This window comes from Danio rerio, chromosome 24 (assembly GCF_052040795.2).
Source record: "Danio rerio strain M-AB ecotype USA chromosome 24, GRCz13ab, whole genome shotgun sequence".
Classification (NCBI taxonomy): domain Eukaryota; kingdom Metazoa; phylum Chordata; class Actinopteri; order Cypriniformes; family Danionidae; genus Danio; species Danio rerio.
The window spans coordinates 3,204,230-3,222,778 of NC_141044.1; the positions used below are offsets into that span (position 1 = coordinate 3,204,230).

General features: G+C 34.6%; 1 protein-coding gene across 5 annotated transcripts in view; it reads right to left on the reverse strand.

Moving 5' to 3' along the window:
• The window catches only part of sugct (succinyl-CoA:glutarate-CoA transferase), a 304,284-nt gene that overhangs the window by 20,512 nt on the left and 265,223 nt on the right, over positions 1-18,549 (reverse strand). The window lies entirely within an intron of this gene.

The window sequence follows — 18,549 nt, forward strand, 5'->3', positions numbered from 1 at the left end:
GGGGGCTGGAACAGTAAATTTGACAGTTTTTCTCTTGAGTTTGTTGTGATCAATCTCAATTCCCTCAATTTTTTTTACTGAAATCTTGATAACACAATCAATTAGTTGTTCTTTTATTATTTGAGCAATTATGAAGGTGTTGTATTTTCCCATTGACTGGTTAAAGTCTATAAGAGATACGGCTGTGGATTTTGTGTAGTTGTGTAGTGTGACACTGTACAACATTTTTTTTTACCATTTTTATGTTACTGTGGGGTTTGGGTTTAGGATTAGGCATAAATAAAATGCATTTTAACGGGTAATTTAATGAATAATACAAATGATACTTGATATTATTACTATTTTACAATACTATGAGGGTGGGGTTTAAGGTTAGGCATCAATCAAATTTAATTGAAAGGGTAATTTCATAAATAATTATATGAATAATACTTGATATAATTACTATTTTACAATACGGTGAGGGTTGGGTTTAGGGATGGGGTGTGGGTAGGCTTTGATAAAATAAAATTAATGGGTGATTTAATAAATAATATAAATAATTAGTGTTAACTTCCAGCCACAGCTGTATCCCTTCTAGCAACCACCATTAACTACACTCTAAGTCTAACCAAGTATTACATTGTCCGCTGCTGAGAAACCCTTAAATGTGAAGAAAAAGTCAATTACAGCCTTATATATAATACACACTACCTGACAAAAGTTTTGTTGTCGATCCGAGTTGTAAGAGCAACACAGAATACTAGTATTATAAAATAATAATCAAATTAAATAAAATCTGATATTTCTGATGAAGCATCTTTTGAGCTGCATCACAAATACTGCAGAAGACCTACTGGAACCTGCATGGAGCCAAGATTCTCACAGAGATCAGTCAAGTCTGGTGAAGGAAAAATCATGGTTTGGGGCTACATTCAGTATGGGGGTGTGCGAAATCACAGAAGAGAAATTCTTCAGCAGGATAGCGCTCCTCATACTTCAGCCTTCACATCAAAGATCCTGAATGCAAAGAAGGTCGAGGTGCTTCAGGATTGGCCAGCCCAGACACCAGACATGAACATTATTGAGCATGTCTGGGGTAAAGGGATTGAAGAAGCCATTCCAGATGATTTTATTAATAAGTTATTCGAGTCACTGCAGAGATGTTTGGATGCAGTCCTCAAAGCTCAAGACCTTTGCCTTTCATTTAAGCCACTTCTGATACCAAATGATCCACTACAAGTCAAGTTATAGTTTGTTGTTCATAAAATTTGGATAGGCGACAAGACTTTTGTCAGGTAGTGCAAGAATAATATAATCTAGAAAAAAGCACCCTTACATTATTAGTCTACTTCAAAAATAATCCTTCCTTGGAAAAATCCTAAAACAACCTAAAAGAAGACTTACAAGAAAAAAAATGATGACAGTTCGCATGTTAAATAACGATTATTGGAACAGAGAACCAGATGGCGTCTAAATAAAGCTTGTTGCATGCAGAGGTTTGAGTTAAATGATGGTGGTTTTGGAGGAGGTGGACCAGCCATCATGAACCACTGCTGCTGAATGACACATAACCACAGAGTCCCCTCAAGACGGATGCATGCACGCGTGCAAGAAAACATCAACACACACTTCAGATGCATTTCACACACCTCCTCGCTCCTTAAATGAAGAATGTACTCGTTTAGATGACATAAAGTAGTGTGTCCGAGTCGCGAAGTTGAAACAGAGCTGTCTCAGGATAATGACAGAGAGCTAGAAACGGTGATAATAATTCAGCAGTGAGCGATTAAAGAGCAGGAGCAGACCAGAGGATGCCCATTCATTTCCAATGCACTTTTGTTTCTGGGTTTTTAGCACCTTTTCTGAGGAACACCAGCGATGGCTCTGGCACAGTTTAAGCTTCAGGCAAGATATTTTTTCTAAGAAAAAAGTTAGATGTACTTTTGTTCTTTAGAAGTGAGTGTACTGATTAGCATGACAGGGAAATCTGGGTTCAATTGACAACCTTTTTTTTTGTAACTTGACAGCCTGTGATCACTTTGTACCTTTGTTGCATCTAAAGGAACTTTAACATTTTGTTCCAGCAAAAAGAAAAAAAAAATCATACAAGTTTAAAGTAGTATAAGCATCTGCAGTTTAAAGAAACGTATTTTTAGCACTCAGGATTTGATTCATGATTGTGGATGTGATTTCTTTGTCAGTGTTAGACAAACATTTGTTTTTTTCCTAATTATGCATGTGTCAGAGCTAATGTGACGGCTAAAAAATATCCATAAATTAGCAGTTTTCAATATTTTGTGATTCATGTTTTTATTTTACCCCATTTATTTATGATTTAGAATTGAATTATATGACCTTGATTTTTCTTTCAACAACTTTTAAGCATGAAAAGTTATTAAAAAATCTCTTTATTAACATTTTTGATAGTTTAAAGCGAAATATTATCTGCGTATGTGTACATTACAGTATAACAATCCTCATTAATTAAATTCTCATCATTAATTTAAAAAATAACATAAAAATATACATGCTGATGCCTTGAACACATTAGTGAAATAATTACATGTAAATGTTCCTTTTTTTTTATAATGAAGCGTATTGTGACAGATTATTGTCATGTGTATAGACTGTGTAGATTTATAGGTATTTTGGAGTTTTTAAAAAATGTTGGTATCACATGTTGCTCTAATTTGTATTTTTTCATCAGTGTTTCCAACTCTAATGTGTTTGTGTTTAAAGCCTTTTCTTAAATGAGAGCAAATGTAGGGTGGGGCTTGATTTGGACCAAGAGAAATTAATTGGACAGTTGTGGTTTCCTATTGGTGGATCTCATCTGAGTGACAGGTTGACCCCGCCCTTATTCCTGCAAACCAACAAACCAAATCTTTTAAAAAGTGCATGAAATAATAACATAAATACACTGCGATATTAAAAAAAAAAACTAAACAAAAAACAACAACAGAATGACGAAAAAAAAAGGAAATGCAGGAATTGGAGTACTCATGAAACCCCCAGGGCGCACAATTTCAGTCCTGCATGATTAATCGGTTTAAAACCGAAATCATGATTTGGAAAGGAGCACTTTTACCGCGGGACTCTGGCATGAATAGGCAGAGTGATCTGTGTTGTTATAATGATGTCGACAAACTTGGTTGGTATAAAAGTTGCACAACCAACAGGAACCAACCAACAGTGTCTGAGGTTTACAATAAAACTACTAAAAAAGTACAAGCGTGAAAGCGAAAGACTGAGGCAATGTACTGATGCTAAGACAAGTTACCTGACAGACTCAAAGACAGAAGAGTCGTCAGATAGACAACATTAATTAAATATCACGTTTAACAACTACTGTGAGATGCGATTCAGTGGTACATCCATGATAAACTGCCCGACGTGCACTGCTCTCTGGGGTTTTGTGCTCAAAGCACCCGCTGACTGCTGGAGCTCAGACATATTCATATGCTGCAACACATACGTGTGTGTGTGTGTGTGTGTGTGTGTGGTCATGTGATATGCGTTTTCAGCAGTATAGTATAGAAGGATCTGTTCTGAAATGCTAGATGAAACGCCAGTGTGGATGTGGATCGTTTTTGTTCTAAAATGTCTTTTTAAAACAAAGATGCATTAATGTAAATGGGGCCTGAGTGTGTGTTTTACGCAAGCAGGTTGCTGCTGCGACAGGGGTGTGGTGTAGGATGGCGATGCCCGCTCTGCATTGGGATGTCTATCGGCCATCATTTATCGATTTAACCCTAATATAGAATTCATTTAAACCCTAATAACAGAATTTAAAATACTATACTTAATTTCTTAATTTGGCATGGCAACTGACAACTATATTGGAAAAAAATGGTTTTAATGGTTGGTTGGTGTACTTAGTGATTATGCTTGATTTTTCTTTGGTGCTTTTAAAACCACAATATCAAACCTGCAGCTCTTTAATGAAATGATAGCAGATCGCAATTTTGATCAGATAAATCGCAGCCCTAAACAATATGTAATGGCATTTCTGAAAAGCAAAAACGAAAAGAAAAGAGAGGATAATCTAGACAACCATGTTTTTCTGCTAAAGACAAAACAAAGTATGTGACAGACCTTTAAATGAGTGTTTGACTTTGTGTCACACAGATAAAGTACGCAGAGCTGGAGCGGGAGGAGAAACTGGTTGCGCAAGGTGTTGTCAAACTGTGGACTCCATTAGGAAATCTGATCTCAAACACAAACACTGATTCCTGCACACAGCGGACACACTGCGGCTAATTGACTTTAACTGGAGAATTAAGAGCCGTGGACAAACATCTGCAAACATCGCCACCCTTTAAACACTCAACCACACACACTTGTGTTAATTAAAATGCCGTTTTAAAGTTAAATTTACTTTCAGTTTTAGTTCTGCATTCACAATTTAAATAAGCTTTTATATGATTTAGAATTTGTAATTTGAGTCTAAGAAAAGTACATTATAAATGATATATATATATATATATATATATATATATATATATATATATATATATATATATATATATATATATATATATAAAGCTGTTATGAGTCAATAATTATTTGAGTCAATTTGTACATTGAAAAATGTGACAACATGCCATGAGCTTACAGAGATGTCTTAACAAATATAGAAATAAATAACACTCATTTTTACATCATACATGCTTTTATGCATGTTTTTCCAGTATGTTTTTCAGTAAAATAAGCACTACTTTATAGACCCCCAATATAGAGTAGACTTGTCTTATATTCTTCCATATATTTTAGTTTAGTCCGGGTTTAATTCATCGCTGTCCAGTAACCCCAGGAAGAAGTGTAATTTTAAAGAAGATGTGAAGGACTTTTAGATATGGAACAAAATGCATGACAGCATCCAGAAGTAGCCTAGGACTGACCATGACCTTGATCAAACATGACTGAGAACAGACTGTTCCTTTATTTCACAGAGAAATACAAGCCAAGGCCAAACTGCTTAAGTCAAGTTTAGGTTTGGCTCGAACGCCTGTGTTTTTATCCATGTAAGTGAAAGCATATCACTGATACACCAGCCCCAGAGATGCTTCATTCTCATTCAAGATGACTCTTCTGTGAACATATACTGTTTGTGTACGCTGTATTTAGTGTATTAATGAATTTGTAAGTTCAGGAAAAACACTGACATTTAGGGATTTTTTTTAAAAATCCAAAAGAATGAATGAATAAACTGTAGTTTATTTTAAACTATTATGAATACTTTAGTCATTCTAGCGGCAAACATGTTTTCTTATGTTTCTAATGTAATATTATTTATTTAAGTTTATGCCTGAACATATTTTTAATCATATAAGTATCCAAATGATTATGCTCAATTGATTATTAAAATCAACCAATCAATCAATTAATCAATCAAATTTCAAACCAAACCAAATCAACCGACAAATCAATCAAACCAAAGCAACTAAGCAAAACCAACCAACCAACCAACCAACCAACCAACCAATCAATCAATCCAATCCAATCCAATCCAATCCAAATCAAATCAAACCAAACCAAACCAAACCAAACCAAACCAAATCAATAAACCAATCCAAGCCAAAACCAACTAACCTAACTCAAATCAAATTAACCGTCAAATCATTCAAACAAAATCAACCAATTACCTAAAACAAAACAAAACCAACTAACCAAACCAAACCAAACTCAAATCAAAGTCAAACTAATCTAAATCAACAGTCAAATAATTTAAACCAAATCAACCAACCAACCAACCAACCAACCACTCCAAACCAAACCAAACCAAACCAAATCAAATCAAATCAAATCAAACCAAACAACCAACCAACCACTCCACTCCAAACCAAACCAAACCAAATCAAATCAAACCAAATCAAATCAAACCAAACCAAATCAAATCAAACCAAATCAAATCAAATCAAATCAAACCAAACCAAATCAAATCAAATCAAGCCAAACCAAATCAAATCAAACCAAACCAAATCAAATCAAATCAAATCAAATCAAATCAAATCAAATCAAGCCAAACCTAACCAAATCAAATCAAGCCAAACCAAATCAAATCAAATCAAATCAAGCCAAACCAAATCAAATTAATCCAAACCAAATCTACTTACCTACCTACCTACCAATCAGTCAATCTTTTTTGAAACAAGTATTTTAACTGTTTTTGACTAGATGTGCATACATTTATTGAAAAATACTTATATATATAATAGAAATACTGCTAAAAAGAAATAAGCTAAAACAAATCTTTGCCATCGACTGATTCAGCCGACAGCATTCATTATCAAAACAATAGGATCACTGGCCGTGATCACAGAGAGCTGAAGATCCGCCGTCGCACTTGTCAAAGCATTAATAGATCTGATATGAGCCTCCCGCCGTTAACTCGAGCTCGGGCAAAATCCACAGCAGAGCCAGAGATTCTGCTGAACAACAGACAGATCAACACATTTCACTGATTCCAGATCAGATCAGGCCTGTAACCCATCCATCCATCCATCTATCCGACCGTCCATCCATCTACCCGTCCATCCATCTATCTATTTATAAATCCATCCATCCATCCGTCCGTCCGTCTGTCTGTCTATATACACACTATATATATGTATAAACACACACACAGCTCTACACTGGTGTTGTCAGTTTGGGCTGTTTTTACTGAAACTTTCTACACTGCTGAACAACACAAACACATCAGCAAAGCAACACACTCTTATCCTTGAACATCTGATGGTTTTGTCCTCTGAAGAACAGGAGAGAAGCACTGCTTCCTTTGACATCATTATCAACAAAGTATCCGCCAGTGTGAAGACAAATGCACTTTATCTTTCTGGAAGCGTCTTCAGCCTTCAGAGAATGAAGAGTTTCTGCTCACGGGTCGGAAGTGAAGCTCGAGCTGAAAACACTTGTTCTGTTTGTATCCATCCAGTTTAATCGCAAGATTCTTCCTGGAAAGTCAAAAACATCAGACCTCGACCTTCCTTTGGCACAATGTAGCAATTAAGAGAAACAAATGAGCTTTAGACGATATTTGCAAAGTTATATTTTCTAGCTCAGCTTTTCAAATAGCAGTTTTGCAGTCACAAAATAACACAGCACTGCTATCATACTAAACATGATAGCTCAAGACAACCTTACAGATAAACAGCAAACCAAACACTCACTTTACCAGTCATGTTCAAATGCACAAATATGGCTATAAAAGGATACTAATAAGCATTTTAATATAATTAGCTGCTTATTAGGATAATTATTGTTGACAATTAATAAGTTATTGTTACAGAAATTTTAATGAATCACTTTCAGTAATAATTGCTGGATGAAAGAAAATGTGCAAATGAAGATATTTCAGTGACTGAATATTTGTGACAGATTAATTATAATTCAATACAGTTACTTATTATGCCATTCACCTATGTGTCTGGGGCTTATTAGTAGAATTATTAATTGATTAAAACTTGAATAAATAAGTAAATGAAATAATAAATGAACAAAGAGTGGGATCACTGAATTTATTTATTTATTTATTTTTACAGTTATGCAAGGAAATAAAGAGTAACTTATTATTAACAAAATTCATTCATTCATTTTCCTTCAGCTTAGTCCCCTATTTGTCAAGGGTCATTACAGCGATATGAACTGCCAAGTATTCCAGCATATGTTTTATGTAGCGGAATCACTTCCAGCTGCAACCCAGTACTGAGAAACACCAATATACACTCATTCACAAACACTCATACTGTTTGGCCAATTTTGTGTTCCTAATTCACCTATGGCCCACCAATTTTACTGGGGGGGAACCCACGCCATCAGGGGGAGAACATGCAAACTCCACAAAGAAATGTCAACTGGTCCAGCCAGGACTCAAACCAGTGACCTCCTTGCTGTGAGACAACAGTGCTTCATAAACAAAATAATTTAAATAAATAAAACATCAGAAAATAAAAAATAAATAATAAATAAATAAATAAATAAATAAAAATAATATATATATATTATTATATATCAAATTAATAATTTAGAAGCAAGTAAAAAATTCAACTCACAGTTTATTCAAGCTATAAACACAATTGAATTTCCATAACTTTCCAAGTTAAAGTTATTTGTTTATTTATATATATATATATATATATATATATATATATATATATATATATATATATATATATATATATATATATATATATATATATATATATATATATTTTATTTTATATTAGTTATATTTAACTCTATTATTAATCAATTAAAATGTGTACTTATTTTATTGTGTTCCAAATTGTTCATGTTTAATAGTTTTTATTAAAATTAATCTTAAAATTGCCTTTCTGTTTTAATTTTTACAGTTTTTATTTGAACTGATTTTATTAAATTCATAACTTAATTTGTTAGTCAATGCAATATATTTCCTATTTTTTGTTGCATTTTTAATAAAAAGTGTTTTATTTAAACTAATAGTAATAATCATAAAAACAATAATTAGGTTTTATTTCAATAAAAATATTTAAAATGACAGTATAGTGTTATAGACACTGCATTTTTTAAAAAACTTAATGAAATAAAATAAACAATATTAATTACTATAGAAATGCGTCATCACAGACTCGCAGAATGACCTTCTACAGTATTAGCACAGATCTCTCTGCTCTCCAGAGATGCAGAACCACACGTCAAATCAACTAAAATGTCAACACGTATTTTTAGAGTGTTTCTGCAGAGAACGGATGGACATAATGAGGAGCGGTCGCCGCACAGATAAAGTCACGTGGATGCAGGAGCGCACTTATGCAGCATTTACTCATTCACAACCTGATCCTGACTGTGTGGACTGCAGAAAAATGTAGAAATTCAGTCATTATGGCTACCATTAACACACGACCATTACTGAAGCGCTCAACTTCCCTCAACAATGCTCTTATTAAAATACAAATTAAAGCTTGTTAAAGGAGACCTAATATGCCCCTTTTTATAAGATGTAAAATATGTCTCTGATGTCCCTAAAGTGTGTGTATGTGTGTTTGTTTGTGCGTGTAAGTGTGTGTGTGTGTGTGTGTGTGTGTGTGTGTGTGTGTTTGTGTGTGAAGTTTCAGCTCAAAATACCACACAGATGAGGTTTTACAACTCTTTAGAGCAGCCTCTTTTCAACTTTGATCCTAATTGTGTAATTTTGGTAACTGTGGCTTTAAATTCAAATGAGATTGTGCTCTTCAAATATTCAATATAAAAATATTAATTTTAGACAAAAAAAACTATTTATTGAAATGAAAACACTGAACGTTTTAAATGTCTAAATGGCAAATAAAACTAAAAGGTGATTTTAAAACAATGCTTTTAATAGAACATGACGATTCAATAAATACTTAAATTTGCATAAATGTAATGTCACAATTTAGGAATATAAAAATTTAATAAATATGCACAACCTGACAAAAGTCTTGTCGCCTATACAAGTTTTAGGAGGAACAAATAATAACTTGACTTCTAGTTGATCATTTGGTATCAAAAGTGGCTTGAAAGGCAAAGGCCTCTAGATTACACTTATTTGACCAAATAAAATCTGATCATGCCTTGATTGTTAATGATTTCATTAGGACAGTAAGGTCTGACTTTGCTTAGACAAAAGTCTCGTCACTGAACAGAAATAATGTCCAGTATAGAATATAAAGTCCTGCTGCAGTGGAGACAGAATGAATATTGTGTCTGACTCCATCATGAGCTTGGAGGACTGCATCCATACATCTCTGACATGACTCACATCACTGATTGATAAAGTCATCTGGAATGGCAAAGAAAGCCTTCTTGCAGGACTCCCAGAGTTCATCAAGACTCTTTGGACTCATCTTTGATGCCTCCTCTTTCATCTTACCCCAGACATGCTCAATAATGTTCATATCTGGTGGCTGGGCTGGCCAATCCTGGTGCATCTTGACCTTCTTTGCTTTCAGGAGCTTTGATGTGGAGGCTGAAGAATGAGAAGGAGCGCTATCCTGCTGGAGAATTGTCCCTCTCCTGTGGTTTGTAATGTAATGGGCAGCACAAATGTCTTGATACCTCAGGCTGTTGATGTTGCCGTCCACTTTGCAGATACTGAATGTAACCCCAAACCGTGATTTTTCCTTCACCAAACTTGACTGTGTAAGAATCTTGGGTCCATGTGGGTTCCAGTAGGTCTTCTGCACAGTATTTGTGATGATTGGGATGCAGATCAACAGATGATCCATCAGAAAAATGTACATTCTGCTACTTTTCCAAATGATCAACTACAAGTCAAGTTATTATGTGTTGCTCTTACAACAGAGATCCATGACGAGACTTTTGTCAGGTAGAGTATACAAATTTTGCCATGTGATTGAGAATTATTGTTATTTTTTTTTATTATTTATGTGTTTTGTTACAGTAAAAGTGAATATGGACCATGTTGTTAGAGAAATTTGTCAACATTTCGACCATATATAAAGTGTGGGGGAGTTTTTTTGTTCTTGTTGATGTTTGTTTGTTTTCCTGTATTATGTAAATCTCTAAAATGATAAATAAATTTGACCATATATATCTTAATATTTTTTAACATTAATTTTTTTGCAGCTTGTTTTCATGCAAGTCCGTGACCTTTAATCAGCTCATAATCAAATACTTGAATCCTAAAAGCTATGCTCCATGATCATTTATAATAATGATAATAATTCACTTGAAGCACTCTCGGTAATACAGCATGCTTTTTCATTTTTCTGTCTTCTGCAAATCGAGGCCAGCTGTTGTGGTTTTACTATCAGATAGTGGAGAAAAGACTCAACAACAGAGGCACGTCACACCTGACCCTGGACCAGCGCTCAAATCCCGATTAACACTAAGAAAAGATCTGCTAATCCACGTCTCATCGATGCTTTTCCTGCGCGAATGACTGCAGACGGCTGGGAAAACAGGAGAGTATTTGGTGGCAGGAGTGCTAGATTCTTACTTCAGGCATTTGAGAACATTCAGCGCATTTTATATATGTCTGTGTTTATGTGTGAAAAATTCATTCTGAACGGTTTGTAGAAATCCCAGGTCATGCGATACTGATATTGAGACTGAAAACTGTCCAACACAAACATACATGTTCCATTTAGGTTGAGAAAGAGTCTTATTAAAATCATGTTTCCATCCAATAAAGCTGCGTTTGCAACCACTGAGTCAAAGAGAACAAAATCGTCACTTCCACATAAATTGGCACCAAATATTGGATAAAGAAATGAAGTTTACTGCAGTAGGAGAAGCTACAGTGGGCCTTTTTCTTCGATAATAAATGTGTTGCACCTCAGAAGACGAAACAAAATTAATACGCCGTGGCTTATTGAGGCATGAAATGCTCTTTGGGAGTGCAGACAGATGCTCAAGACAGTTCTAGAGGTAATAATAACAGTAATACTGAACCACTGTGATTGACAGACTTTGGCTGAGGGATTATAGAATGAACAAAACAGTATTTCATATGCTTTACCATGTGCTCCAAATGCTGGTTTGTCCACTAATGTCATTCTATTGCTCACATTTTTATCATTTAAAAAAAGGTAATGATTCGCACTCAATGGCTTCGTACTGTTTTTATTTTATTTAAGTATTATTATTTTTTTACATTTTATGAGTGATTAAAAGACAGACGTTTCGGCACAAAGCCTTCCTCAGTGTGACACACTGGGTGTGTAATCACTCGTAAAATGTAAAAAAATAAAAAAGAAGAAGAAGAAAAAAAAATACATAAATAAAAACAGTACGAAGCAATTGAGTGCGAATCATTAACTTTTTTTGAATAATAGCATCAAAATATTGACGCACCAAACCAAAGAAGTAACTTAAAAAACTGCAAGCGCGCAGGGTAAACTTCAGTAACTCTACTCACACTTTTATCAACCCATGACCTGTTAAAACAAAAACAATTTTGGTATTTATCTTCAGGAAATCCAAGAGGGCAACAATATCATGTTATATGCTGGTGTATTTACACCGCGGCCATATTTATCAATGAAAATACAAGAAAATAACATTACATTATGGCAGACACTGTAAAAAGCTCATTCCCAGCCACTACCCTTATCTGACAGGGTATTCGAGTGTCATCGAGTGTCAGAAGTGAAAGTACGTTGTGCAACTACTATACAGAAGTTATTATTAAGAATTATAGATGCCGAAATTTAGTTTTTATTTGAGCTTTTTTTAAAAGCATGACGGTAAAATGCATGACGCTGTTATGAATAAATGAAAACATTTGTTTTATACTTTGTGTATCTCCTGACTCCTGTGTGCAGCCATGCTGCTGTTGTAAATGGTGTATTTTGGGATGGTGTACCCCTTGATTTCGAGTATGGTCATGAAAAATCTCAGTTTTGAGGGCTATCTAGCGCTTCCACTTAGCCCTACGCTGTCAAGCTAAATAGAATTGGGACACCCCTAAGAGGACTGGCTAAGTGAACATTCTTCAAAATATCTTCTTCTACTTGAGGGTGAGTAAATGGGGAGTAAGTTTTCATTTCTACTCCTTTAACAAGGGAACTCTTGGCACAGTATGGAGCGTTGTATGGAAACATATCATGCCTGTCACTTGCAAAAAAAATTACCATTCCTTCCATTTTAAACACATCATGCACAATTTAAGAAGCTTAACTAACCTTACACAAATTTAAAAACTTTAAACCAGTCAAAAATCAACAAATCAGTCAGGTAATTTTCCTTCCATGACTAATGTCTGATATTTGACTTGACTATGGTCTTGTTTATCATGGCGAATGAGGCTGTGGCTTGGAATTAAATGTTTCGTTTCAGTACAAAAGGTCATTTTTCTTTCATCTCGTTCAAATGTGAAAAATCAGATGTGTTGTTATTAAACGTGGCTTGGAAAATATAACTTAGTCAAGCTTGTTTGCACTAACCTTACAACACTATCTCCTCCCAAAACCTGACAACAGATTTCACATTTCCCTTTACAGCGGGAAAACAATCAAAATAAGATTATGATAATAATAAGTTAATAGGATACAGGGATCGCATCGGTGTCTGGGCCGAATATCATCATCATCTCAGCACAGACTGTGAACTGAGCAATGCATGAAGCCAAAAGAAAAGAAAGGAATGTCTGGGAGGAAAAAATTCACAGCTTTTATTTGGCTGCAAAGTGTCTAATAAAGTATATTTTTCATCTTGATTAGAGTTCAGTGCATCACCTTCTGGATGAAGCCAAATTCCTTCTATTCAGTGTTACTGGTCAAACAGCTTATTTAGACTAATGCATTGACTAGACATGCGATAAACCAGCATAAATCAGAAGTAGACCAGCAGTAAAGCAGCATAAAATCAGCATAAAATGCAGAAAACACGCTTAAACCAGGAACAAATCAGTGTAAATCTGCAGTACACCAGCAGTAAGCCAACAAAAACAGCATTAACTAGGATAAACGTGCAGTAAATCTACACAAACCAGTAGTAAATCAGCAAAAACAGCAGTAAATCCACATAAACCAGTGTAATCAAGCAGGAAACCACCATAAACCAACACAATTTAGCAGTAAACCAGCACAAACTAGGATAAACACACGTTAAATAAACATAATCCAGCAGTAAATCAGCATAAACCAGCACTAAACCAGTGTAAACAAGCATACATCAGGATAAACACACAGTAAATCAGAAGAAAACTGGCATAAACCAGCAGTAAACCAAGAGTAAACAAGGAACAAATCAGTGTAAATCTGCAGTACACCCGCAGTAAACCAGCAAGACACAGCATATACTAGGATAAATGCAGTAAATCAGCATTAACCAGCAGTAAACAAGCATACACCAAGATGAACAAGCAGTGAACCAGCATAAACTAGGTGTAAAACAGCATACACCAGTGTAAACCAGCATAAAACAGATTAATGATGCAGATTAATCAGCAGTAAAACTGCCATAAACCTAAACTAAACTAGCATAGACATCAGTAAACCAGCACAAACCAGTAGTAAAACAGCATACATCCGCCTGGAGGTATATTGGTCTTCACAAATGAGTAGAAATGTAACACTTTTTGACCCAATTTATTTGTTTGTTTGTTTGTTTGTTTGTATTACTAAAGACCACAGAATACACAAGACATGTCACTCGTCGATCAGTACAGACTGATGATTCTTTGGGAGAGACTCGCAGACCAGACGTGTGCTTTTACAACAGATTATGTGGTCAACAAACACTGCAATCTCAGCAATACAGACATAAGCAATATATCCACATAAGGCTTGATATCTCTACTTTTAAATAAACTACTACACTTAAAAACAAAAGTGTTCTGGTTTTGTAATCTGTATGAAACAAACGTTGGTGTATAGTCCGTCCTCTCAAACACACATCACATGACAGCAACTACAAGAACGCCAACAAACTTGTAAACAAAGAGTCCCTGGCATTTCTGGAGGAGATTCACCATCAAGCCCAAGTTGTGAAGCATTTCCAGAGGATGATCATGCCTAACACGGCCAGATGAGGTTGGTGTTGTGATCTCACTCAAGTGTGCATGCACATTAGCTTGGACAACCTTTAAAAGGGGCGATTTTGTTTGATTCGAAAGTTTAGAAACAAAACCTATGAGACTGATGTTACTTACCTTTATTGGTGATTCCAAATATTTAATAAAATCGCAAGCTTGACGAACAGTTTTGGAGAATTTGATGTTTCTCCATTCAGACAGAATGCCTGAGCACATTGTCCGAGAGGCATCTCAAAGATGGCCGCCGAGTAAAATGACTTGCCTTAAAGCAGGGGTGTCCAAACTCAGTCCGGGAGGGCCGGTGTCCTGCACATTTCAACTCCAACTTGCCTCAACACACCAGCATGGTTGTTTCTAGAAAGCCTATAGAGCTTGATTACAGTAGCTAGCCCAGGTGTGTCTGATTGGGCTGGAACTAAACTTTGCTGGACACCGGCACTCCAGGACCGAGTTCGGACACCCCTGCCTTAAAGGGACTTTGGTATTACTTACAAATAAATCAGATTTGAAAAACAATTTCACAGCTCATGTCAATTTTAGGGTCAGGTATGTAAGTTTATACTAACCCTTAGATTCGATTATTATTTCTAAAATCTAAAAAATCTTAAATAATAAAGCATTTTCTAGACATGTAAAAAATTGACTTGTTTTCAGAAATAATGAGTAAAAATGAAGTGAAAAATTGACATTATTTCTGAAAACAAGACAATGTGATGTTTTGAAAACTCTACAGATTAATAAAGTGCCTTTTATTGACATTTTAGTAGTTTGAGATAATATAATGTAAAAGAAGTGATATAAAGATAGATACATGATATACGTTTATGTTTTTTTCTGCTGTTGAATAGGGTATATGCCGAAGCATGCTAATGGGACTTTTAATTTGACAGTAACCTGGATTAAGCGCTTCCGGCGAATTGAATGTCAATGCAAAATCGGTGCGTTTAAGGTCTGTTTTCTTTAAAAATCAGCGATCTCCACTAGCTGAGTGATGTCTGATTTAAAGTGGGTCTCAGATTGTACAAGAAGCACTGCATTAAATTACATTTCCCCCCGCCATATCTTTATAATATGAGCATTTATTTTACCCCACTATATTCAATGGAGCTTCTGCGCTAGCCTGCCGATTCTGACAGGCACGTGCGAGTAAACGGCTTTTTGTCTCGTTTTACGCTTGAGCAACTAAATAAATGCTACAGTTTATTTAACTGAATGTATTTTAATGACATTACAACATCGATGCTGTATAAGGAACCGTATAAAATGGAAAAAAGTTCACAATAACAGGTCACCGGAAGTGTATCAGCATGGGAACAGCACTAGCTCAGCATATACCCTATTGATCCACATGTCCTTTCTGACCTGCAAGTCAAAAGGAGATTTAAACTATCTCTCAAAAATAAATGTGAAGCCCAGAAAAGGCATTTCTCATGTGATTACCATTTAAAATTCTCCAACTCTGAGGGGGTTAAAAACAAATCACAGTGAAAGGAATTTACCAAAGCAGAGAGAGCAGGACGGGTGACAAGTGAGAAAGATGAGGGAAGGAAACGAGGGTAGTTTGAGCAAAGATAAACCTTGAAGAGCAATACCTTAAGAGCCACTGACATCAGTCTGATTACAGCATGTTTAACGTCGCGTGTTTGGAGAACTCCTTTAACTATTAGCAAAACACGACCCTTCACCTCTGCGCCTTCATCAGAAACACTGACAGAGATCACATCTGACAAACAGACCACAGAAAGCTGAGATATGCAAATATATGCAAATCTCATACAGTTGAAATCAAAATAATTATTGCCCAATAATTAAATACCCTCATGAGATCAAACAGAGCAAGGGATTTTTTACAGTATTTCCTATAATATATATATATTTTTTCCGGAGAATGTCTTATATTTATGTTAAATAAAATAATGGTTTGGTCATCTAACATATAAAGATAATACAATTAAATTCAAATGAGGTGTTTGAGTTCAAAGTTTTAACTAAATGTAATATTTTTTACATATTTTTATTAATGTTTCCTCTTCAGAAAAATGTAATTTAATCATGTTCTCCTAACATATTCATCGGCGTGTACTAATTTTTGCTCTGTGATTTTATTTTATAAGATTGGTTCTAGTATATATATATATATATACACACACACACACACACACACACACACACACACACACACACACACACACACACACACACACACACACACACACACACACACACACACACACACACATATATATATATATATATACATACATACATACATACATACATACATACACATATACACACACACACTACCGGTCAGTATGGGGTCAGTTTTTTTTTGTTCTTTTTATTATTATTAATTTTATTTAATAATTTAAACAAAATTATTATGTTCATCAAGGCGGCATTTATTACATGTAAAAAATGAAGTTTAAATGAAGTTATAACTCCAGTCATTATTGCTTTTATTACTATTACCATTATTAATAATAATAATAATAATAATAATAATAATAATTCATATTAGAGTCATTTCTGAAGGATCATGTGACTCTGAAGACTGGAGTAATAAAGCTGAAAATTCATCTTTAAAATCACTGGAATAAATATTAAATCAAATTATAAACTACTTTTGAACAGTAATTTCATAGTGCTATAATATTTCACAGTTTTTACTGTAGTTTTGATCAAATAAATGCAGCCTTGAACCTTATTTTAAAACATTTAAATATCCTACTGACCCCGAACTGGACTGGTAATGTATGTGTGTGTGCGTGTGTGTGTGTGTGTACACAAATATATTATTGTAAAGCATCCTACTAAAATTTTTACAAATAAAATTATTAATAAAATATCTGTGGGTAGGGGTTCTCATTTAAGCTGGGTGCTGTATATAATTTAATCTAATATATTTCAACATATATGTACATATTGGTTATTTCAATAGTCCCAAAACTATTTTTAATTAAAAAAAATAAAAAAAATAATAATAAAAAATAAAAAAAATATATATATATACACACACACACACACACACACACACACGCACGCACGCACGCAAAGCAGCAATTTTTGCAATATTTCAAAATATTTTTCATATTGAGTTTAAGTCAAAGTTAATAGCCTTCCTGTTAATTTTTATTTCTTTACAACTATTGTCCAAGTGCTGTCAAAATGGAGAGATTTTATTAAACACATTTTAAACAATAGTTTTAATGACTCATTTTTAAAAACTCATTTATCTTTGTCGTGATGGCAGTACATAATATTCTACTAGATATTTTGCAGGATACACTATTAATATTCAGCTTAAAGTCTGATTTATAGGCTTAACCAGGTTTGTTCCATAGCCAATCAAAAAATAAAAAAAATCTTAAGGGGGCTAATAACAATGACCTTAAAAACTGTTTAAACAATAGTAAAAACTGATTTTATTCCAGCCAAACCGAAAGAAAAAATACTTTCTGCAGAAGCAAAAATATTTTAAGAAATACTGTGAAAATTTCCCTGCTCCGTTAAACATCACTTGCAAAATATTTGAAAAATTTATAAAAATTCACATCACATTTGCTCTCAACTGTATGTGAAGTCCTTGTCATATACGTAATCTGGATATTTTCATTTATCAGACTTCTATATGGAGAACTACTGTTTTGGAAATCCACAACAAATAGTTCTCATACACAAATAGTTCTCATACACAAATAGTTCTCATACACAAATAGTTCTCATACACAAATAGTTGTCATACACAAATAGTACTCGCACAACTACAACAATGGCAGCTCTGCACAGTTTCCGGCTAAGTGTGGAGTTCTTGCTGACATGTAAACGATTATTGCATAACGCCAGGTTGAGACGCTCGTGGGATATGATAAACATAACCCTGAGTGGCAATGCCAAGCTTTGTTTGGGTTTGACGGAGCTGAATTCAAAACACAAAGCTGGGAAAAACACAACTGTGTGAAAAGACTGATAGTGACCGTGAGCGTCCGAGATATGGCTGCAGGAGGAATGATGGACGAGAGCCTTGTTGACATGTTTGTTGGTATTTGACAGCGTTTCTCAATCCC